General features: G+C 37.5%; 2 non-coding genes across 2 annotated transcripts; one reads left to right on the forward strand and one right to left on the reverse strand.

Moving 5' to 3' along the window:
• Positions 1-5,090: 5,090 nt before the first annotated feature.
• On the reverse strand, positions 5,091-5,197 carry LOC131241783 (small nucleolar RNA R71). The gene has a single exon (XR_009169350.1). It is a non-coding gene; the product is annotated as a small nucleolar RNA R71 (small nucleolar RNA).
• An 18,134-nt stretch (positions 5,198-23,331) lies between these two features.
• On the forward strand, positions 23,332-23,438 carry LOC131241816 (small nucleolar RNA R71). The gene has a single exon (XR_009169385.1). It is a non-coding gene; the product is annotated as a small nucleolar RNA R71 (small nucleolar RNA).
• The last annotated feature ends 957 nt before the right edge of the window (positions 23,439-24,395 follow it).

Raw genomic sequence — 24,395 nt, forward strand, 5'->3', positions numbered from 1 at the left:
GAGGAACAAAGCCTTGTTGTCTCTCTTCCTTTGATTTTTGAGAGCGGTCTTTTCTTCGTTGGTGAAGGCAGCTTCTTCGTCTATAGTGAGTTCTACATACCCATCGGTGACGATCTCCCATAGTTCTTGCGACTCGAACAATGCCTTCATTTGGATGCACCACTTTTTATAGTTGTCCTTTAAGAACGTAGGAACCTGTGGCTGAATTGTGCTAGCCATCTTTTCTATTTTTTAAAGAAGGAATGGCTGATTTTTTTATTTTTATTTTTTAAATGAAGAGAGAGAAGGATGGAATAGAAGATCTATTTTTTTTTTTTTTAACAGATTTTTTTTCTTAGCTGGAAAAACTTTTGAAATCTGATTTTTTTTTTTTGGGCTGAAAAAACAGCTTAAATCTGATTTTTCCTTGAACATACTTTTTTTTTTTTATTAAAATCTGATTTTTCTTAGCTGAAAAAAAATGTTGAAATCTGAATTATTTTTTTTTTTGGCTGAAAAACTGCTAGCAATCTCCAACCAGGGAACTTAAAAAAGAACTTGGCTTTGCAATCTGGTTTTTTTTTTTTTTTTTTTAAACAGATTTTTTTTTTCTTCAGAAAAAATCTGTACTTGGCTGAAAAATTGCTGAAAACTTCTTGTAGAAGAAGAACCTGGGCTTTGATATTAGTTTTTTGGCTATATAAGCCAAATCTTTTCTTTCCTTCAAGATAACAGAATTTTCCAGGCTTTACAAAGCCTTAGCACAACTTAGATATATGATGCAGAAGGAAGAAAGAGAGAAGAAAAACTTTTTTTTTTAACAGTTTAGCTGCTGTAAACTTCTCACACTTCTTGCTATTCACTGTTGCTTCTTCACTTGCTTACTACAACCGAATATAAGGTGCCTATTGATAGGCCTTTGAATGTAGGGTGAAAAGACAAAACTGCCCCTCCTAGGAGCTTCTAACACTTAATGTTCCTAGAAAATACACAAGCATTTTCATCTTCCAAGAGCATCTCCATGGGAAGTGTTACTATGCATTGGAAGATGAACAGTCACAACAATTGCTGGGCTTTGGTTTGCAATTCCAACAACTTCCAACCTATCAAGTGCATGTGAAATCCATCCCCATTGGACTCACTAGGAGGATTTTTTGGTACAAAATCAGCCTTATCTACTCATCAGGTGGGCGATAATATAATAACCAATGACTAGTTACTAATAAATAGAAAAATACAAGTGTGATATTTTCACAAGGTGATTCTCATGGAAGCAGATTGTGTGTTAAGCAAGCATACTGAGTTAACTAAGTGAGCGCACCCTGATTTATGTATTTTATCCACTATGTGGGAAATAGTGTGAATTCAACATTTATCATTGAAAATTTCTTAGGGACCACATAAGTTTTTGATCAACCTTATATTTGTGGTTTTTCTTCATTCATGTGTGTGTGATCTTATGAACAAGTTAGATGACAAATAAACATTATTGTAGGCCCTAGCAAGGTTTCGTGAACACCTCCCTCGCATGAGCACATTGCTACACTCACTTCCTTGGCTTTGGTATTAATCTATTGATTTAGCCAGATTATTTTTTTTAATCAAACTTTTTATATATAATAGGAGTAGGCTGAGAACAGCTTACAAGGACACATTCAGGAAGAGCCGATAACAAAAAGGGAATGGGCCCCCTATCATATGGACTAAAAGAAGCTAGAGGACTAGAAAAACTATGCTTATGCCACTCGTAAGGAACCAAGGCCGACTTTGTTGAGGAATAGAAGACCTCTGATGGAAGGTGAAAGGGATTCTCAAGAGAGGAAAGTGGTGTTGGATTGGTACTCGCTCCCAAAACGGGCTAAACCATCAGTGATCGAGTTCGCCTCTCTTGGAGTGTGAGCAATCTGAAGTTGAATGGGCCGGGAGACGAGGGTGAATCTCGCCTTCTAGTACCAGATCGTCCAGAAGGTGTTATGAGGATCAGAGAGGGCCTTCACCACAACAATGGAGTTGCTTTCCACCTAGATATTGGAGTAGCCCAGCTAGAGCGCCAGGGTGAGCCCATCCAAGATGGCTTTGCTCTCAGCCCTCGTATTTGTGCTAAGATTGTTACCATGAGAAAATCCAAATAGGAATTTTCCTGATTCGTCTCTCCCTAAACCGCCACCACCTGACAGCCTCAGGTTACCTTTGGATGATCCATCCAGATTTAGTTTGATCCAGTCCGGTGGAGGCCTGATCCATTTTACAATGGAGATGAGTGGAGACGTGGGATGAGGGGTAGGGATGCACTAGGCTCTGCTCTTGTTATAAACCGAATTTTGGAGGATTCTAGGGGCTAGTAATATCGAGCTGACGAACTTCCAGAATAAGGTCCCTTACTCAATTTGAGAAGAGTTGGAGGCTCTATTATCAAAGCAATTGGAGTTCCTGGCCTTCCACGATTCCTAGAAAATGAAAATGGGAATCAGGCCTTTTAGTGGGGTCAAGGAAGCCTAGGATGCATTCCACCATTGAGCAACATGGTCGGACACTATAGGGAGTAGGGACTGGGGGATTCTGCAGTCTGCTCAAAAGTGTTCCCACACTCTACTAGTGTTAAGGGTCAAGTATTGCATATTGGACCCCATCTATTACCAGGTTTTATGAACATGATAATGCTTAATGTTCTATTTTAATCATGTTTATGTTGCAAGGTGAATTCAAGAGCTTGGACTGAAAAGGATGTTTAAAGTATGGATTTAATGCTCAAGAATCATCAAAGTCAAGAGTGGATCTGATGGAACCAAGAATGAAGAATGCACTCTCCAAAGATCCAAGAAAACCAAACCAAGAATGAAGAAAATCAGAGTTTTGAAGTGAAATTCGGTGATCCTCAAATAGTCCTGGCTCCGGCTCAATCAGTCTTTTGCTTATGCTCGACCAGTCCTGGCATCTGCTCAACCAGTCTTGAATTCCGCAGGACCAGTCTTAGCTTCCGCTCGACTAATTGAGGAAACTTCGACTTGAACTCTAGCAACATCGACTTCTAAATTCACGTGATCTTTGACCAATTGAGGGTGGTCCATGACCAGTTGAGGATGGCCTATGACCGGTCGAGGATGGCCCAAGACCAATCGAGGGTTACGCAATTTTTGTGTGGATTGCATAAATAAGGCCTAAAACTATAAATAGGGGTCCCTGGGGCACTCCAAGGCATTATATGTGGTTTTAGGAGTGGAGAAAAAGCATGAAGAAGCCGTCACTAAGAGTTTTTCTTCCCTTTCCTTAGTTGTTTTTATGTTTTTCTTAAGAGATTCTAGTTCAATCATGTCTATGGTTGGCTAAACCTCTTAGATAGGGTTAAGAGGTGAAGCTTGTAGCATGATGGGTTGTTTTCTATTGCTTTGATTCATGTTTATATTGCACTATCTTTGATTCTAGTTTGATTATAAGGAATACTTTTAGTTTTTAGTGGTTTGTTGTGATTCAAATTACAATAGATCTGTGATACCTTTGAGTATGTTGTTTTCATGTATTGAGATTGTGAAACTAGAAAATCTTGTTGTTCACCATCGTTCCTTGGGCATGGTTGGATGATGGAATCCTCCCTAACTTTCACAAATCTCAGACTGATTATGGGATTGGTAAATCTTATTGTTTGTCTTGTCTCTCGGGCATGGTTTTGTGATGGAATCACTTCCAGTTCTCGCACCTCTCATTCGTTAAGAATTAGGTCACAGGAATTTCAGATTTGATTTTACTGAGTTATCTTCCAATTGGATAAGAAGAGACTCTGATTCCAGTTGTGTTCATGAATCAAGCATAGATCTCCCTGATCTCTACATGTGGATCCTTAGAAACTTTAGTTTCCCACATTTAAATTCACTAGTTTTAATTAGTTTAGTCACAATTACTCTCTCAAATATTCCACATTTAGGTTTACATCTTTTTCTAGTTCTTCTTCTAGTTGCTTTTAGAAAACACACAAGATAAGTCCTTGTGGATTCGACCTCAGTCTCATTGAGATTATTACTACATCGTGACCCTACACTTGGGGTTGTAAACAAGTTTTTAGCGCCATTGCCTAGGATTAAGGGTTGCGTTTTTTCTATGATTAGCTAGTTTTAGAATTAGGTTAAGAGTAGTTTTTTTTTTATAATAGGGATTGTTTTCTATTTTTATAAACTTTCTAATTCTCGGATTTCTTTTATTTTTAGGAACTAACTTACTTTCTAATTCTAGGTTTAGAACTTTCTTAATCAGTTTTTAGAAGCTTTCTATTTTCTGTTTTTTGGAAACTTTTTTTTTTCATTTTTAGAAACTAGTTTACTTTCTATTTTTATTTTTAGGAACTTTCTAATTTTAGATTTTCTGTTTTTAGAAATTGACTTGTTTTGTTTTGTTTTGTAGGATTTTAATTAGGAACTTCTAATTTAGTAACTTCTTCCCAATTCCTTCTCTCTTTCTAGTTCTAGATTTCTATTTTCTTTATCTCTTTTAGGTTTAGGTTAGAATATGAAATTGAGGGCTGAGAGTATTTCATGCCCAAGTGAGTCCGTGACAAACTCGACATTTTTTGAGTGAAGGAGGATTGGTTGAGGTTTATCTATCTATCACAGGATTAGACACCACTCGAGATATTCAGAGTTAATTGAAGTTATGGCAGCAAATCAATCGGTCAATGAACCGGGAAGACAACCTCAACCTAGGGTTGAGGAAGTCCAGCATGAGAACGACGTGCATCAAGCACCCCCCGCCTCTTACTTTGCAAGATTATTTACAACCGGCAGGGGTGAGCACACCCTCATGCATGATTTTTCTAGAAAATACGGGACACATATTTACAAAATTTCATGGACTTGAAGCCAGGGGTGATCCAACTCTTTCCAAAATTTCATGGACTTGAATCTAAAAGTCCATATTTGCACTTGAAAGAGTTTGATGAGATCATAGCTGCTTTATATTTTCCAAATGTGTCTGAGGACACGATTAGACTGAAACTCTTTCCCTTTTCTTTGAAAGAGAAAGCTAAGACATGGTTGCATTCACTATGTCCTCAATATATTGGCACATGAAATGACATGATAAGGGAGTTCATAATGAAATTTTTTCCACATCATAAAACGAACACCCTTAGAAAGTCAATCATGAACTTCACCCAAAAGGAGGATGAAACATTCTTCCAATGTTGGGAGCAGTTCAAGGATCTTGTTAGTTCATGCCCACAACACAGTTTTGAAATGTGATGGATTAACATCTTCCATGTGCCAATTGGTTGAGACAATGTGTAATGGGGGATTCATGAATAAAAATATCGATGATGTGTGAGACTACTTGGACAGACTTGTTGAAAATGCACAATCGTGGGACACCCAAAATCCAGCACCACTTCTAAGCCCACTCAATCAAAGGAGGGGTAGATTATACCTTCTGAAAGAGGATGATGATATCAATGCTAAAGTGTCTAATCTCATAAGGAAATTTGAGACCATAGAACTAAAAGAAGGATAAGGTTAAGAAAACTGTTTGTGGTATTTGTGCAACGTTCACACAACTGAAAACTGTCTAACAATACCTGCCTTTCAAGAGGTGCTGAATGAGCAATCCAATGTCATGAATAATTACCAAAGACCTTTCAATAGACCTACCTCTAATACATATAATCCTAATTGGAGAAATCATCCTAACTTTAATTGGAGGAATGGACAAACTGCTACCCCTCAAGGTTTCTTTAATCAAATTCCAAATCAAGTGAAACCTCAAGAAAAACTGGTTCAAAATTTCACGCAAACTCAATAACTTTCTCAAGAACTATGAGAGCTTACAAAATATATGTAAAAGATGGATTCAAGTGTTACGGTTATAGAAAGGGAGATGCTTCCTGCTCAACCTCTCCCCAATCCTAAACATTAATACGAGATAAGTCATCCAAGCTCTTCAAATTAGATGAAGCAAGTTAAATCTATCACCACTCTTAGGAGTGGGAAGACCATTGACAAAACTATTCCAGTTAGGATCGAAAAGCCTAAGGACCCGAAAGAGGACAACGATGATAGACCTAGCACTGCTCCACAAGAATTGGAACCAGAACTTCAAGGTAAGCCGATTGCCCCATTCCCCCATGGTTGGTTACACCAAAACCTCTCTCTAACTCTCAGGACATTCTAGAGGTGTTGAAAAAAGTGAAGGTCAACATCCCTCAATTGGATGCGGTTAAACAAATACCTTCATATGCCAAATTTTTGAAAGACTTGTGTACGACCAAAAGATGACAAAATATCAAAAAAAATCTTTTTAACTGAAAAGTGATTGTCATCCTAAAGTAAGATCTACCATAAAAGTACAAAGATCCCGGTAGCCCAACCATCGCTTGCATAATTGGGAACTACCAGATGGAGCACGCACTTCTTGACTTAGGAGCAAGTGTAAATCTGATTCCTTACTCGATATACAAACAGTTAGGTTCGGGTGAATTGAAACCCACCTTAACCACTTTATAACTTGTCGACTACTCAGTTTGTGTACCAAGAGGTGTAATTGAGGATGTGTTGGTCCACGTTGACAGATTCTACTACTCGGTAGATTTTATCGACCTAGAAACAGAACCCATCAGTAACATGAGTACTTAAATTCCCATCATTATTGGTCACCCATTCCTTGCCACTTCAAACGTAATCATTAATTGCAGGAATGAGGTCATGAGTATGTATTTTAAGAATATGACATTGGAGTTGAATATCTTTTTCAAAATAGACAAACAGTTAGAGGATGATGTTGATTTCCATGACATTAACATGATTGACTCTTTCGTGGAAGATAGAACTTTGATGACCTTATATTCTGACCCTCTAGAGACGTGTTTGGCTCACTCGCATGATTTTGATGATGACATGATTAGAGAGATGGGGCCATGCTTGATACTATGTCGGTACTTGAAGTTAACTGATGGAGGCCACAATTTGAAGAATTGCCCTAAACTGATGTAGTGCCTCTACCGTCTAACCTCAAGGCACCGAAGTTTGACCTAAAACCTTTGCCCTCTGATTTGAAATATGTCTATTTAGGTCAAGATGAGACATACCCAGTGGTGATTTCTTCCCATCTTAAGCAAGAATAGGAGAGTATGCTCATCTCTATTCCCATTGAGCAGAAAGGAGCCCTTGGATGGTCGATTGCAGACCTCAAGGGAATTGACCCTTCGATTTATACTCACTGTATTTATCTTGAGGATAATGTGAAGATCTCTCGGCAATCACAACATAGACTAAATCCAAACATGAAGAAAATGGTTAAGGCCGGAGTTCTTAAACTATTGGATGTAGGTATCATATACCCAATATCCAATAGCCAATGGGTGAGTCTAACTCAGGTGGTTCCTAAGAAGTCGAGAATCACCATCATAACCAATGCCAATAATGAACTCGTGTCAACTAGAGTTACTACTAGTTGGAGAATGTACATTGACTATAGGAAATTGAATACCATCATAAGGAATGACCATTTCCCTTTGCCCTTCATTGATCAAATCTTGGAAAGTCTAGTTGGTCATTTGTACTATTGTTTCCTTGACAGGTATTTGGGCTACAACCAGATAGAGATAGCCCCTAAAGATTAGGAAAAGACCACATTCACATATCCCTTTGACACCTTTGCTTACCAAAGAATGCCATTCGAATTGTGTAATGCCCCCGCCACTTTTCAGCGATGCATGATGAGTATTTTTTCTGACATGGTGGGGCAATATCTAAAGGTCTTCATGGACGACTTCTCTGTCTTTGGTCCATCCTTCAGCAATTGCTTAGAGAATCTTAAATGTGTGCTGAGAAGATGTGAAGAAAAGAACTTGGTACTGAATTGGAAAAAGTGTCATTTCATGGTGCATAAGGAAATTGGCCTTGGACACATCATCTCGTCTAAGGGAATTGAGGTAGATAAGGCTAAAATTGATCTTATCTCTAACCTACCTCCACCCAAGAAAATATGAGATGTGCGATCCTTCCTAGGACACACTGGGTTTTATAAAAGATTCATAAAGGACTTTAGTCACCTCTCTCATCCTTTATGTAATCTACTTCAAAAGGATGCACCATACGAGTGAACTGATCAATGCCAGGAAGCTTACTAAGCTCAAGGGCATGTTAACCACTGCACCTATCATGTAGCCACCAGACTGGAGCTTTCCTTTTGAACTTATGTGTGACGCGTCTGACTATGCTCTTGGGGTGGTCCTAGGCCAGAGAAAAGACAAGAAGCCCTATGTTATACACTACGCAAGTAAAATCTTAAATCTTGCCCAAGTGAATTATTCAACTATGGAGAAGAAACTCTTAGTCGTAGTGTTCGCTTTGGATAAATTTAGGTCCTACTTGATCGGATCCGAGATCGTCATTTACATAGATCATGCGATACTCAAGTATCTTCTTTCTAAGAATGATGCTAAGCCCCACCTGATAAGATGGATCTTCTTACTCCAAGAATTTAATTTAAAAATAAAAGATAAAAAAGGAAGTAGAAAATGTAGTGACCGACCATCTTTCTCGCTTTGATCTCTCTGATTCCTTTGAGGCGACACATATAAATGACATGTTCCCTGTTGAACAATTATTCAAAGTCTCCCATTCACCTTGGTTTGATGATATTGCTAATTATCTTACCACAGGTTTCACGCCAACACATTGGATTGCGCAAGATAAGAAAAAAAAATCTTCGCCGAGGTTCGTAAGTTTTTCTTGGATGATCCATATTTCTTTAAATATTATCCAGACCAAATCTTAAGGAGATGTGTACCAAACAATGAACACCAAAGTGTCATCTCCTTCTGTTACTCTCAGGCCTGTGATGGTCACTTTTCTGCTAAAAAGACCACGGCTAAGATTTTACAGTGTGGCTTTTACTGGCCCACTATGTTCAGGGACACTCATGAGTTTTGCAAAGCTTGTGAGCATTGTTGGAAGTTGGGAGCATTGTCCTGTCGAAATATGATGCCTCTTAACCCCATTCTGATCATTGAAGCATTTGATTGTTGGGGCATTGATTTCATGGGACCATTCCCTCAATCTTTTGAAAATTTATATATTTTGCTCATCGTAGATTATGTTACTAAATGGGTTGAAGTGGTTCCGTGCCGAAACAATGACCATCAAACGGTCATTAATTTTTTTTAAAAAGAACATCATTTCCCGGTTCAGAACACCTCGAGCCATCATTAGTGATGGGGGCTCACATTTTTGTAATAGGCCATTTGCGAACTTAATGAAGAAATATGGCATCTCCCATAAAGTGAGCACTCCATACCACCCACAAATAAGTGGGCAAGCTAAGATTTTCGATAGGAAAATTAAACAAATCTTGAAAAACACGGTTAACCCTGACTGTAAGGATTGGTCAATTAGATTGATCGATGCCTTATGGGCTTACCGTACCACATTTAAGACCCCTATTGGAATGTCTCCCTTTAGACTTGTCTATGGGAAGGCTTGCCACTTGCCTGTAGAGTTGGAACATAGAACCTATTGGGCAATCAAAATTTTGAATTTTAATCTGGACAACGCTGGCTCGCTACGCAAACTTCAATTAAATGAAGTTGAAGAAATTTGTAATGATGGATATAAGAACATGAAAATTTACAAGGACAGGATGAAGGTGTTTCATGACCAATACATTCTTCGAAAATTATTCACACTAAGTCAAGAGGTCCTCTTGTACAATTCTCAGTTACATCTCTTTCCGAATAAACTCCAATCTCGTTGGACCGGTCCTTTCACTTTTACTAATGTTTATCCTCATAGGGCTATCGAGATACAAGATCCGAACAATGGTAAAGAATTCAAAGTGAATGGACATCGATTAAAGCTATTTGTCAAGAAATTTGATTTAGAGGATATGTCCTTACCTCTGAATGATCCTGTTTATTAGGACTGATCTCCTAGTCTAACGGAGGTATAATTAGGTTTATTGCTTTCATGTTATGTTTAGGATAGTCGGCTTTATGCTGTTTAGGATAGTTTGCTATCTGTTTGTTTTAGGATAGTCGCAAAATCTCTCATCAGGTACTATCTTTCTATCACTTCTCTTTCAACTACGTTATCTCTTTTGCAGATCATGCTTATTTCTTTTACATTGAGGACAATGTAAATTTTAGGTTGGGGATGGGAGATTAGCTTACCTAATCAGTATTTTCTTAGTTTTGAGCAAAATTTATGAATTTTTTAAAAATTTTTCAATGTTTATCTGTTTAAAGAGCAATAAGTTGTGTATTTAAGATTGTTTTTAGTATGATGATAGGATAGAAATTGAATTTTGAATTGTTAGAGTTGGAGCAACTAAGTAACCTATCACTTATGGTTCTTACATTCAATTGATTAAGAGTAAGTTCGAATATTATGTTATTCAAATTATTTTCTATGAATAGTACTAGATTTTCTGATTGTTAGTATACTAGTCATAGAAAGATATTGAGAACTAAATCTGGAGAATTTTATCCACTTTAAAAGAAGAAAGAATCAGTTAAAAAATAGGAGATGGACAAAAAAGGTCATAAAGAATGAAAAATGACAACATCTTTGAGGGGAATGAAAAATGTCTTTAAAAAGGATGTAATGTCTAAAAAGAGGAATAAATACAAATGACCGTCAATATAAAATCAAAAACTAGAAAAAGAAAGAAAAGAGGATAAGTTCATAATCAATACTCAAGTTTTCAACTAATCTTGAAGTGATGACCATGGCTAACATTATGAAAAGAGTATTTTCACAAAGCACTTGAAAAACTTGATATACGAACTATGCTCTGACCTAATGGATAAAGGACTTATTTGATTGGTTGTTTATGTGATTCAACTCTAGGTTTTCAAAATCTCAATTTCTCATCTTGATTCTACTCATTCATACTTGATTACATAAAAGATCGTTTTCTAAAAAAGGTTTGAGCATTGCACATTAAGGTTCATTTTTCACATACTTTGCTCGAGACTAGCAAAATACTGGTTGGGGATTGTGTTGAGGGTCAAATATTGCATATTGGACCCCATCTATTACCTGGTTTTATGAACATGATAATGCTTAATGTTCTATTTTAATCATGTTTGTGTTGCAAGGTGAATTCAAGTGTTTGGATTGAAAAAGATGTTAAAAGCATGGATTAAACGCTCAAGAATCATCAAAGTTAAGAGTGGATTTGATGGAACCAAGAATGAAGAATGCACTCTCCAAAGATCTAAGAAAACCAAACCAAGAATGAAGAAAATCAGAGTTTTGAAGTGAAATTAGGTGATCCTTGACTAGTCCTGACTCCGGCTCGACCAGTCTTGCTTACACTCGACTAGTCCTGACCTCTGCTTGACCAGTCCTAGCTTTCGCTCGACTAGTAGAGGCTCTTGTTTAACTAATCGAGGAAACTTTGACTCGAACTCCAGCAACATCGACTTTTAAATTTGAGCGATCTTTGACCAGTTAAGGGTGGTCCACGACCGGTTGACGATGGCCCACGACTGTCGAGGATGGCCTAAGACCAGTCGAGGGTTATGCAATTTTTGCCCGGATTGCATAAATTTGAGACGGTTTTTGAAAATTTCTACTCGGTGCGAAAGGTTAAGGCCTAAAACTATAAATAGGGGTCCCTAGGGCACTCTTAGGCATCATCTAGGGTTTGACGAGTGGAGCAAAAGAGTGGAGAAGGCGTCACTAAGAGTTTTACTTCCCTTTCCTTAGTTGTTTTTATGCTTTTCTTAAGAGATTCTAGTTCAACCCCTGGTCAAGGGTTCAAGTACCCATATCTGGTGAAATACCACTAACGTGAGTGTGTGGGGTGTGCGTGCGTGCGTTAAATAAATAAATAAATAAATAAAATCAATGGATGAGCCCACATAATGGATGGATTCTATAACTGGATGGTTGAAATGAAATTAATAAAAATACACGTCCAGTAGTCGAGAATATAGGATCTTTATCAATCTGATTTTTAGATGACGCACTATCTACAGTGGGTTCCAAAATTTTGACTAGTTAACTGAGTTAATGTATGCCACATGTACAATTTCTAAGTGCCCGAGTATCGCGCATCACGTGAGCCAAAGTTCCAAATGACTCCAAAATATCCTTTCATTATCTGAGGCTTGTTAGCCCCACACGCACCCTATAGAGAGTAGGGGCTGGGGGATTCTACAATCTACTCGAAAGCATTCCCACACTCTACTAGTGTTAAGGGTCAAATATTGCATATTGGACCCCATCTATTAGTTTAAGAACATGATAATGCTTAATGTTCTATTTTAATCATGTTTGTGTTGCAAGGTGAATTCAAGAGCTTGGATTAAATAGGATATTAAAAGCATGGATTTAACGCTCAAGAATCATTAAAGTCAAGAGTAGATCTGATGAAGCCAAGAATGAAGAATGCACTCTCCAAAGATCCATGAAAACCAAACTAAGAATGAAGAAAATTGGACTTTTGAAGTGAAATTTAGTGATCGTTAACTAGTCCTAGCTCCGGCTCGACCTGTCTTATTTACGCTCAACCAGTCCTGACTTCCGCAGTACCAGTCCTAGCTTCCGCTGGACTAGTTGGGGCTCCTGCTCAACTAGTCGAAGAAACTTTGACTCGAACTCTAGCAACATTGGCCTCTAAATTCACGCGATCTTTGACCAGTCGAGGGTGGTCCACAACCAGTCGAGGATGGCCCAAGACCAATCAAGGGTTACGCAATTTTTGCGCGGAATGCGTAAATTTGAAACGATTTTCAAAAATTTCTACTTGGTACGAAAGGTTAAGGCTTAAAACTATAAATAGGGGTCCCTAGGGCACCCCTAGGCATTATCTTGGGTTTGAGGAGTGGAGCAAAAGCATAGAGAAGCCGTCACGAAGAGTTTTTCTTCCCTTTCCTCAGTTGTTTTTATACTTGTCTTAAGAGATTCTAGTTCAATCATGTCTATGGTTGGTTAAACCTCTTAGATAGGGCTAAGAGGTGAATCTTGTAGCGTTATGGGTTATTTTCTACTTCTTTGATTCATGTTTATATTGAACTATCTTTGATTCTAGTTTGATTATAAGGAATACTTTTAGTTTTTAATGGTTTGTTACGACTCAAATTACAATAGATCTGCGATAGCTTTGAGTATGTTCTTTTCATGTATGAGATTGTGAAACTAGGAAATCTTGTTGTTCACCATCGTCCCTTGGGCATGGTTGGATGATGGAATCCTCCCTAACTTTCACAATTCTCTTAGATTGATTGTGGGATTGGTAAATCTTGTTGTTTGCCTTGTCTCCTGGGCATGGTTTTGTGATGGAATCACTTCTAGTTCTCATACCTATCATCCATTGAGAATTAGGTCAAAGGAATTTCAGATTTGATTTTACTGAGATATCTTCTAATTGGATAAGATGGGACTCTGATTCCAGTTGTGTTCATGAATCAAGCATAGATCTCCCTGATCTCTACAAGTGGATCCTTAGAAACCTTAGTTTCCCACCTTTAAATTCACTAGTTTTAATTATTTTAATCACAATTACTCTCTCAAATATTTCACATTTAGGTTTTCATCATTTTCTAGTTCTTCTTCTAGTTGCTTTCAGAAAACACACAAGATTAGTCCTTGTGGATTCAACCTCAGTCTCACTGAGATTATTAATATATCGCGACCTACACTTGGGGTTGTGAACAGCTTGCCAGCGTACTCGTCGTGAAGAGATGGTCCACTAATTCACAACCGGGGGAGGAAGGAGGGGGGCAGAAGGAACACTTGGATGCTAGACTAACACCTTCGCCTTGGATATTGAAGTCTACCGAGACCATGTTGTGGAGGATTTTCCAGGCGAGGAGGGAGAGTTTCGAAGGATCCTTAGGGTGCCACACCCACGCTGACCAGCTTTTCTTGGGCACTGCTAGCTTGATGCTCTGCCACGCTAAAGCAGCTAATAACTCACCATTCCCCACTAGCAGCCATATACGTCTATCCTCCGCGTCTGAAGTGCAGAATCCCTCCTCCACGACGTGGTCCACAACAACTTGAGGACGGATGAGCAAGGCCTTTGCCCTCTATATCCATCCAGTTGGGCCGATCTAGTCATGAATGCTGCTGGAGTTAAGGTCTGTAGTTGCATCTACAAATCATGCAGTGGGCCCAGACCAGACCAGTCCTCGGTCTAAAAGATCACGTTACGTTGGCCTATAAGCCATCGGGACTTCTTTGTGAGTAAAGGGAATGCTGCTCTAATTTTCTTCTAGATTGGTGATGCTAGAGGGCTTGATCTAGGCGAGGAGGTCAAGACGAAATCAGAGGAATACTTGGCTCTCACAAACTTGCACCAGCAGTTGTTTTTACCTCTGAACAAAGCCACCCAAGCTAACTTCAACTTACGGGCTTGCATTGTCAATTTTAAGTTCCTTAGGCCCAGGCCACCTTCTAATTTGGGAAACGAAAGGCTTCGCTAGTTCTGCCAATGACACTTTTTCTTTGGCCCTTCCTAGCCCCAAAAGAAATCAACAAATATTCTCTCAAGTCTACTAGGGTGCTCGACAACACCTCCATGGCTGCGAGAGTATGTATAGGAATGCTATTGAGAACATGGGTGATGAGGGTGAGCCTCCTTGCCTGTGATAGAATTATGTTTTTCCAAGATGTAATTTTGGACTGAATCTTCTCCACCATTGCATGGAAAAGAGCTTGCTTTGTCCTTCCTTAGAAGATGGGAATGCCCAGTTAAGAGAAGGGGGTCGTTGCCTCTGTGAAGCCAAGGATCGAGGCAGCCACTCTGCATCTAGATTCAAGCATCGTCGACGGAGGAATGAAGAAGCTTTGGACGAGTTGATTTTTTAGCCGATCAGCTTTCATATTGACTAAGGAATTTCCTGATCTATTTCAAGGACCTACTAAAGCCGTTAGCGAAGACGATTGTGTCATTCACAAAGAGGAGGTGAGAGATTGGGGAGCAGTTAGGATGCGTCTTATAGGGCTAGTAAGCTCCCGTAGCCACAAGCTGATGGAAACCCCTACTTAGAGCCTCTACAGCAAGTATAAAGAGACTTGGAGAGATTGGGTCTCCTTGTCTGAGGCCCAGGGTGGAGTGAAAAAATCCTGCACCTTCGCCGTTGATTAGCACCGAAAACCAACAATCTGACCAACACCTTTCAACGAGCTGAATCCAATTCTGGTGGAAGCCAGACTTCTTGAGGACCACTTTGAGGAAGTTCTAGTTGAGCCTATCATAAGCCTTTTCAATGTCCAATTTCAGAAGAAGATTGCCTCCTCTGGTTTTCTTGTCGATGTTCCTGAAGAGTTCCTGGACGACGGCGTAACTTTCTACCATGGATTTCCCTGCACAAACGTTCCCTGTTCTATGGAGACAATCCTGAGAAGAATTACACCCAGTCTAACAGCAATAATTCTAGAGAAAATTTTATACAAACAATTACAAAAGCTAATTGGTTTTAAATCAGAAAAGGAAGCAGGGGTGCTTATCTTGGGGATGAGGCAAATAAGAGAGGCCATGAGTGCTCTAGGGAGAGAGGCCCCACTGAAGAAGTACATTGAAGCCTTTAGGAGGTCTTGGTGGATTATGGGCCAGCAGACATGGAAAAATGCCCACGAGAACCCATCCGGGCTTGTTGCACCATCTCGTGGGAGCGCTTTAACAGCAACATGAAGTTCATCTAGGTTTGGCTCTGCTAGCAAGAGGCTGTTATCTTGAGAAGAGACCACTGGCGAAATGGAGTGCAGGAAATCCCCCAGATCCGGGGTGTCCTCCGCCTGTAGGAGTTGATGAAAGAACATGGCTGCTACCTCTTTGATGTCAGCTTGGTCGGAGAGTGTAGTTCCATCTTGCCAGTTTAATTTCCTGGATTGTGCCTCTTCTGATTTTACTTGCTGCTATTGAATGGAAGAACTTGGTATTGTGGTCTCCTTCTTGCAGCTAATGCGCCCTCGACTTGTACTTCCAGAAGATTTCTTCACAGAGTTCAAGACGGGAGAGGGAGTCTCTGATTCTCTGGACTTCGTGGTGGCTGGCCAAATTAGAGGAGACGAGCGCAATAGCTTCTGCTCGGCTGAGATCAGTAGAAGTGGTTTGGATTTATTGGGAGATGTTGACGAATGTAACCTTGTTCCAATGCTTTAATGCCTGCTTCACGAGCTTGAGTTTGGCGATAACGATTTGGATTGGGTTCCCAGCTATTGGAGTTGCCCAGACCGCGCGAACTAGACCCTACTTTACAAGAATTCACAGTTTTGGGGGATTCAACGAAATTTCGACATTTTTATATTTGGTCATGCTTCGGATAACCTATAAGGATCGGGCAGGCGAAAATAAGAAGAAAGAAACTATCTAGCCTTATATTGTAGATCCAAGTGGTATCAGGTAGGCAAATAAAGTAAAAATGCACCGAGTAAAAAAAAATACAAACTAGCATTACTTTGTAGAGCTAAATATCACCAGGTAGGCAAATAAAATAAAAATGCGGTAAATAAGATGAAGTACCAACTAGCCTTATTTTGCAGGATTTAAGATCATAGGTAGATAAATAAAGTAAAAAAAAAATGAAAGAGGGAGAATAATATAGAATGACATAGAAGGAAATCTAAATGTAGTTGATATACTTGTAATGTGTGAGTGGAATGTGACTTAAATGGATATAGACAAACTCTTAACCTTAGTGACTTCTTTAATGGCCTTTTTTGTCTCCTATATCGGGTAATATGTCAGCATGTTGGAGATCTTTAAAGTATCTCGGGCAGCACCTCTGAGTAAACTCCAACCCTTGGAACCTATTTGTATTTTCCTATCTTTCTTTTTGTTCTCTATTTCTTTCTCTTTGTCTCCCTCCCTCTGTCTCACTTTCCTTCATTGATGTTTTTCTTTTTTATTTCTCCTTAGCAATGAGCATCTTACATAGACATTGGTAGCCGCAATTTGTTGTTACAATTCATAGACATTGGTAGCCGCAATTTGTTGTTACAATTTTTAAGGCAGTGGCAGTTTTTTGGATTACATTTGTGGGCATTTGCTGTTTAAGTTATAAAATAATATATTACATACAGTATGTATGATATAAAGTAAAGATTTTAATATATAATATATAATATATAATATATAATATATAAATTAAAGGTATAATGATTTTTTTATATCTTTATTTTATAATAAATATTTATATTTATTAATTTATAAAATTATTGATTATTTTTATGACACACACACACATATATTTTATTTATATATATTAAACTTCATGATTAGTTTTTGTTTTTATTTTTTAAAAAATTATTTAAATGCTTGTATCTTATTCGTTGTCTGTCCGTTTTTGGTAATCTTAGTTTCGTTGGAAAGATAATTAGATAAGCTTCCTAACAAGACTATAATCACTTTGATTGGACTTCATTTGACTTGTCAAAAGTATGACCATTCAGTATATGAAATCAATTATCTATAATTTGATCAATTGTCCATTTTTGATGATTTTGAACTCATTAGAAATGTTACATGATAAGCTTTTCAATGTAACTGAAATCACTTCAATCGGATCCAATTTAACTAGTCTAAAGTGCAACCAGAGTTGTTATGGCCTTGACCACTCGATAATGCATGGTTCTGGTAAACGGGATAGATCTTCCTCATTATAACCTAGATTAGAGGAAACTTAAGTTCGTTAAGAAGATCATTTAACTACCTTTTAATGAAATTATAAATTATCTTCATTAGTCAAAATTTGCTTTTAATAACATCATGGCCACTTTGTATACAAGAACGACCGTACTTTCCTCAATCTTGAAGATATGACATTTCACACCTTAACATAACATTATACATGAAGACTAAATAATAAAGAGAGTGATCCTTGGGTAGAGAGAGTTCATTTTATTTTTGTTTTTTTCATATCAGTTGCTACGTATAGAGAGTTCTTGGGGTTCTGAAGTTCGGATGCATAACCATGATCGGATCGTTACTAGATTTGGTGTTAACCGATCGGGTCCATTGGTTGTCTCTAGGACGTGCCGTATATGCTCCATGTTTTACCCATTTGGATTTTCCATGATTTCTAAGTCAGTATGAGATAATTTTATTGAAGTCAAGCTGAAGCTCAAAGAGTGGCTTATCTTCGTTTTAGGTCCAGTGTCTATAGATACCTCTCTTTAGCAGCGGTTGTGGGCAGCGGAATGCCAAAGCAAGTAGACACTCCACCTTCCAGATTAGATGTAGATGTGCTCTAGTTTATTCCCACTAGAGTGTCATTATCGAAAGACTCATTGTTATGATAATCGCAAGTGCAGGGTGTAATGTAGTAACAACTCGGTGAGACCATGGTCGTACCCACAGGGACTTGCTTTTGTGCAATTTCTAGAATATGTTAGAACTATAATTAAAATCTAAACTAACTACAAAATTTTAGATTAAAAAAGTAATTGTGAAAGAACTATCAAAAATAAAATACTAGAGTGCCAAGGATCTACTTTCGCAGGGAATTAAAAACATATATCATGCCTAGAGTAAATGATAAATCAATAAATTTTACATACTAAATGATTGTAAAACATATAAGAGAATATCAATAGTTTTTTTAAGCATCTAAAGTGCCTGGAGTCAACAATAGATCAAAGTAAACTGAAAATACTTTTTCATTCAAACCAAAATCAATGAATTGTTTAAGATATAAACCAAATAACTTGAATCAAAGTAAAATAAACATTAAGAAGAACCACAAGCTTCATCTCTTAGCTCTACCTAAGAGATTAACCAACCATAGACATGATTGAACTAAAACTCCTATTCACAACCCCAAGTGTAGGGTTGTGATGTAGTAATAATCTCGGTGAGATCAAGGTCGAATCCACGGGAACTAATCCTGTGTGTATTCTTAAAGTAACTAGAACTAGAACTAGAAAAAGATGTAAACCTAAATCTGGAATATTTGAGAGAGTAATTGTGATTAAGGTAATTGAAATGTATAAATTTAAAGGTGGTAAGTAGGGTTTCTAAGGATCTACTTGTAAGTTCTCGGGATGCTACCTTACTTAATTCAAAGACACAACTGGAATCAGAGTCCTATCCTATCTAATTAATGAGAAGAGTTTTGTCAGATCTCTGAACTTCTCATGGATTTAATTATCAATGGATGAGAGTTATGAGGATTTGGAAGTGATTCCATCACCTAACCATGCCTAGGAGACAAGGTAAACAATAGGAACTACCAATCACACAAAGAATCACAAGATAATTGTGAAGGTTAGGAAGGATTCCATTACCCTACCATGCCCAAGGGACAATGGTGAACAATGGGATTTCCTAATTTCACAATCTCAATTCTATAAAAGGAAGATATTTCAAGCTCTATCACAGATGTATTGTAATTTGTCACAACAGGCCATTAAAAACTAAAAATATTCCTTCATAATTAAACTAGAATCTAAGAGAGTTTAATAAAACATGAACAAAGAAAACATCACAATCACACTACAAGCTTCACCTCTTATCCCTAGTTAAGAGGTTTAACCAACCATAGACATGATTGAATTAAAATCTCTAAAGAAAAGCATAAAAACTACTAAGGAAAGGGAAGAAGAAATCTTGGCGAAGGCTTCTCCACGCTTTTGCTCCACTCCACAAACCCTAGAATATGCTTAAGGGTGCCCTAGGGACCCCTATTTATAGTTTTAGGGCTTAAACTTTTGCACCGACTTGGAAGATTCTAGAAACTGCCTCAAATTTATGTAGTCCACAAAAAATTTGTGCAACAGTTTGATATGAATCGAAGGTCTTTCAATATGAATCGAAAACGGTCCAGAACTGTCTAACGAGTTTGGCTTAAAATCCTGTATTTTTCGATTTCACCTTCGATACATCTAAGTACCTTCGATATGAATCGAAGGTACTTCGATATGATTAAAGACGATTTTTGCAGTTTTTCAGAATTAGACTTTTCTGGTCCTGGAATCTGTTCTCAGGACAATTTTCAGGTTTCCTTGTCTTTACTTCAAATCTTCAATTCTCTTCCTTCATCACTTAGTTTCCTTGGATCTCTGGCATATGAATTCTTCAATCTTGGTCTCCTAAGATCCATCCCTTGCCTTAGTGATCTTTGAGCATCAAATCCATGTTTTTAACACCTTTTCCAATCCAAGCTCTTAAATTCACCTTGCAACGTAAACATGATTAAAATAGGAAATTAAGCATTATCATGTTTATAAAACCAAGTAATAAATGGGGTCCAATATGCAATATTTGACCCTCAACACAATCCCCAACCAGCATTTTGCTAGTCCCAAGTAAGGTATGCAAAAAATGAACTTTAATGTGCAATGTTCGAACCCTTTTAAGAAAACAATCTTTCGTATAATCAAGAATGAATGAGTAGACCCAAGATGAGAAAATGAGATTTTGAAAACCTTGAGCCGAACCATATAAGCAATTAACCAAATAAGTTCTTTATCCATTAGGTCAGAGCATAGTTCGCATATCAAGTTTTTCAATGTGAATACTATCTTTTTAGAATGTTAGCCATGCTCACAACTTCAAGATTGGTTGAAAACTCAAGTACTGATTCTGAACTTATCGATGGTCATTTTTATTCATTCAGGCTTTTCATCTTTTCTATTTTCTTTTAGATTTTTCATTTTTTTCAGACTTTTTCAATCTTTTTACCATACATGACTCTTTTTGTCGATCTCCTACTTTTTTAACCTGTTTTTTTTTCTTATTTTAAGGTGGATAAAATTCTCCAGACTCGGTTCTCAATATCTTCCAATGATCATCATACTAGCAATCAGAATATCTAGTACTGTTCAACAAAAACAATTTGAATGTCATAATATTCAAACTTCCTCCTAATCAATTGAATGTAAGAACCATACGTGATAAGTTACTTAGTTGATCACACTCCAACAATTCCAAATTCAGTTTCTATCTTATTTTCATACTTAAAACAGTCTTAAATATACAATTATCGCTTTCCAAACAGATAAATATTGAAAATTTTTCAAAAACTTTACAAAATTTGCTCAAAACTAAGAAAACACTGATTAGTTTACCTAATCTCCTATCCCCAACCTAAAATTTACATTGTCCTCAATGTAAAAGAAATAAGCATGATTTGCAAAAGAGACAACATAATTGAAAGAAAAGTGATGGAAAGATAGTTCCTGATGAAGAGATTTTGAGGCTTTTTCCAAAGGATTTTAGCGTGAAGGTGGAGTTAAACCAACAAAAAGCAAACTATCTTAAAACAATGAAAAGCAAACTATCCTAATCCTTAATTCGTTGAAAGTAGTAAACCTAACTATGAAAATAGGGGGAAGCTACTTAGTCATGCCGCAAGGTTCCTCCTTCGGCCAATATCTTGATAAATTTCTTAGTAGGTTTCTCAACAAGATCATACATAAGATCTTTTTACAATAGGCGTGGATATCCTGGAGCATGAATATCTAGTGAAATTTATGGACCTCAGCATCATGTTTACGATCAGAATTTAGAGGTTTCCAAAGAATATATGATTCACTTGTAGAAGATAATTTCTCAATATTAGTGGGCTGAGGTGAATGGGAGACCATAAACAATTGAATAACAAAACAGTTGTTCACCGTGCTCCCTTTAAAATTTGAAGTTGTATGCTCCGATTTAGAATCTATCTCCTCCACCTGTAATGGTAAGATTTTAGTGTTAGTGGAAGGAGTGGCACCAACTTCTTGGCTAATATGATCGTTTGAATCGGTAAAGTGCGCCAAATAGACATCTAGAGATTCAGAAGTTTCAGTTAAAAGAGACTCATTATCTTTAAATGTATCTATTAAGTTCATCTCATGGGTCAGGTCCTCATCCTCCTATGGCTTGTGCAAATGAAACACATTGAGTTTTACCGTCATATTCCCAAAAGATATTTTCATTACTCCATTCCTGCAATTTATGATGGCATTGGCAGTAGCTAGGAATGGTTGACCTAATATGATCGAAATTTGAGTGCCCATATTTAAAGCTGAGTGTGTGTCCAAGATGATGAAATCTACTGGGTAATAGAATCTATCGACGTGGACCAACACATCTTCTATCTTACCTCTTAATATTCTAGTCGGGCGATCGGCTAGTTGTAATGTTGTTTTGGTAGGTTTCAACTCACTGAGGCCTAAAGTTCATATATCGAGTATGGTATCAGATTAACACTTGCCCCAAGGTCTAAAAGTGCATTATCAACCTTGAAGTTTCTGATCACACATGAGTTCGTAGGACTTCCAGGATCCTTATATTTTGGGGGAGTGTTTTGATTGATTATGGCGCTCACCCGTTCAGTCAAAATACTTCTTTATGTACGTTTAGCTTCCACTTTACTGCAACAAATCTTTCAAGAATTTGGTGTAAGATGGAAACTATTTAATTTCATCCAACAAGGGGGTGTTGATCTTAACTTGTTGAAAAACCTTCAGAATATTTTGACTCTCACTTAACCTTTTTGATGTGATGAGACATTGGGAAAATGGGGCCATGAGTTTATATCCCTGCATTGGTTCCTTGTCATATGGAGCATTGCTAGATTCACCACCATCCTTTCAATTTTTGTATTCCTTGGGTTTCTTAACCTTCCTTGGAATCTCTTTGTCTATTTCGTTTCTATTTTCCAAGGTGGTGATGGTCTTAACATGTTCCAAATGCTGAGTTACAGAGTTGAGATTACATATCTCACATTGTCTTGTTAGGTTAGGTTGCAATTGAGCTAAAAAGATCCCAGTCTCCCTAACATTCAGTTGTGTCTCAAGTCTTGCAACCGAAGTTCTAAGCTCATTCATAGCTTGTAGTTGCTCTTGCCTAAATGCATCTAATGTATCTTCAAGGATTCTCCTTAGTGGAAGTCCACTAAATGGCCCTTGTGGATAATTACTTACATTTGTAGTTGGTTCATTTTCCCAATTAACATTCCACTCATCAGGAGTGTGCGTGTTAGAATTTGGTGCATTAAGTGGTCGTTGATATACATTTGTAGTTTCTTCTTGAACGTGAAACACCTCTTGAAAAGCTGGGATCGTAAAACAATCTTTGATTGGGTGTACCTCACTCTCACAAATTCCACATACGAATTCGATGACCGCTTTGGGCTGAGTTGATTCCTTCTTAGATTCTAAGTCCTCAATTTTTTGTGCGAGAATTGTCAACTGTACATTAATATCATCCTCCTTCTTAAGTACATGTATTCCTTTCTCTCTTCGCATTTCCTTGGGAGTGCTATCTTGGTTTGATGTGTCCTATGATTGAGCGTTTTCAGCTAGCATGTCAAAGTAATCCCATGCATCTTCTGGGTTCTTATCCATGAACTCGCCATTACACATCATCTATACGAATTGGCGCATGTTTGGACTGAATCTGTCATAAAAAAGATCAATTGTCCTCCAAGTTTCGTAACCATGGTGTGGGCAGGCGAGAAGTAAGTCCTTGAACCATTCCTAACATTTAAATAAAGTCTCATTATTATTCTGGGAGAAGTTTATTATTTCTCGTCTAAGAGCATTGGTTTTATGAGCCGAGGAGAACTTTTTATGGAACTCTTGGCTCATCTTTGCCGATGTACCAATGGATCTAGGCCTTAATGAATGAAACCATGATTTGGCCTTTTCTTTTAGAGAGAATAGAAATAATTTAAGGCTAATTGTATCAGGAAGAACATCATTAAAATGTATGGTTGTAACAATCTCTTCAAATTTTTTAATATGCATGCATATATGGATTTTCTGAATCAAGTCCATGGAACTTAGGAAGTAATTGGATTATCTCAGGTTTGAAGTTCACGTTTCCTATATTGTTTGGAAGAATTATGAATGAAGGTGAACTTGTTCTCACCGGTTGTAAATAATCTCGTAAAGTTCGAACCGTGGGAACTCGATGCACTTCGTTCTCATCACACACCGTCCTAATAGGTGGTGTGTGATGCACAGGGTCTTCATCAATCCGATGTTCCTGAGCCATGTTCTCAGATGATTTTTAAAAAATATTTGAGGATTTTCCAACTTGTCAATCAACTTTTCAACCAAAACTCATTTTCTTAAAGATCTTAGAGTATGGTTCCTTACCCGCAAGGGCATGAACCACACCAAATTTTAATTTTATTTTCTAAATCCTACAACAAGTGTGGGGAAGTAAGGAAAGGGAAGAAATTAGAAAGAAGTTATTGGATTAGAGAGTTCTATGTTAGGATCTTACAAAATAGAAAACAATGTTAGTTTCTTTTTTTTTTTAAATAAAAAAACATGAAAAATCCTAAAAACAAAATTCTAAAACCCCTAGATTAGAAAAAATTCAGAACATAAGAAAAATCTAGTCTATTCCTAAAAAGAAAGAAACCTAAGTCAAATAGGAAATCTTAAAAAAAAAAAAAAAAAAAACAAAGAAAGAAAGAAAGCAAGAAAATTAGAAAGAGATTACCAAATTAGAAGTTTTTATATTAAGATCCTGCAAAAAAAAAAAAA

Source organism: Magnolia sinica, chromosome 3, assembly GCF_029962835.1.
Source record: "Magnolia sinica isolate HGM2019 chromosome 3, MsV1, whole genome shotgun sequence".
NCBI lineage: Eukaryota > Viridiplantae > Streptophyta > Magnoliopsida > Magnoliales > Magnoliaceae > Magnolia > Magnolia sinica.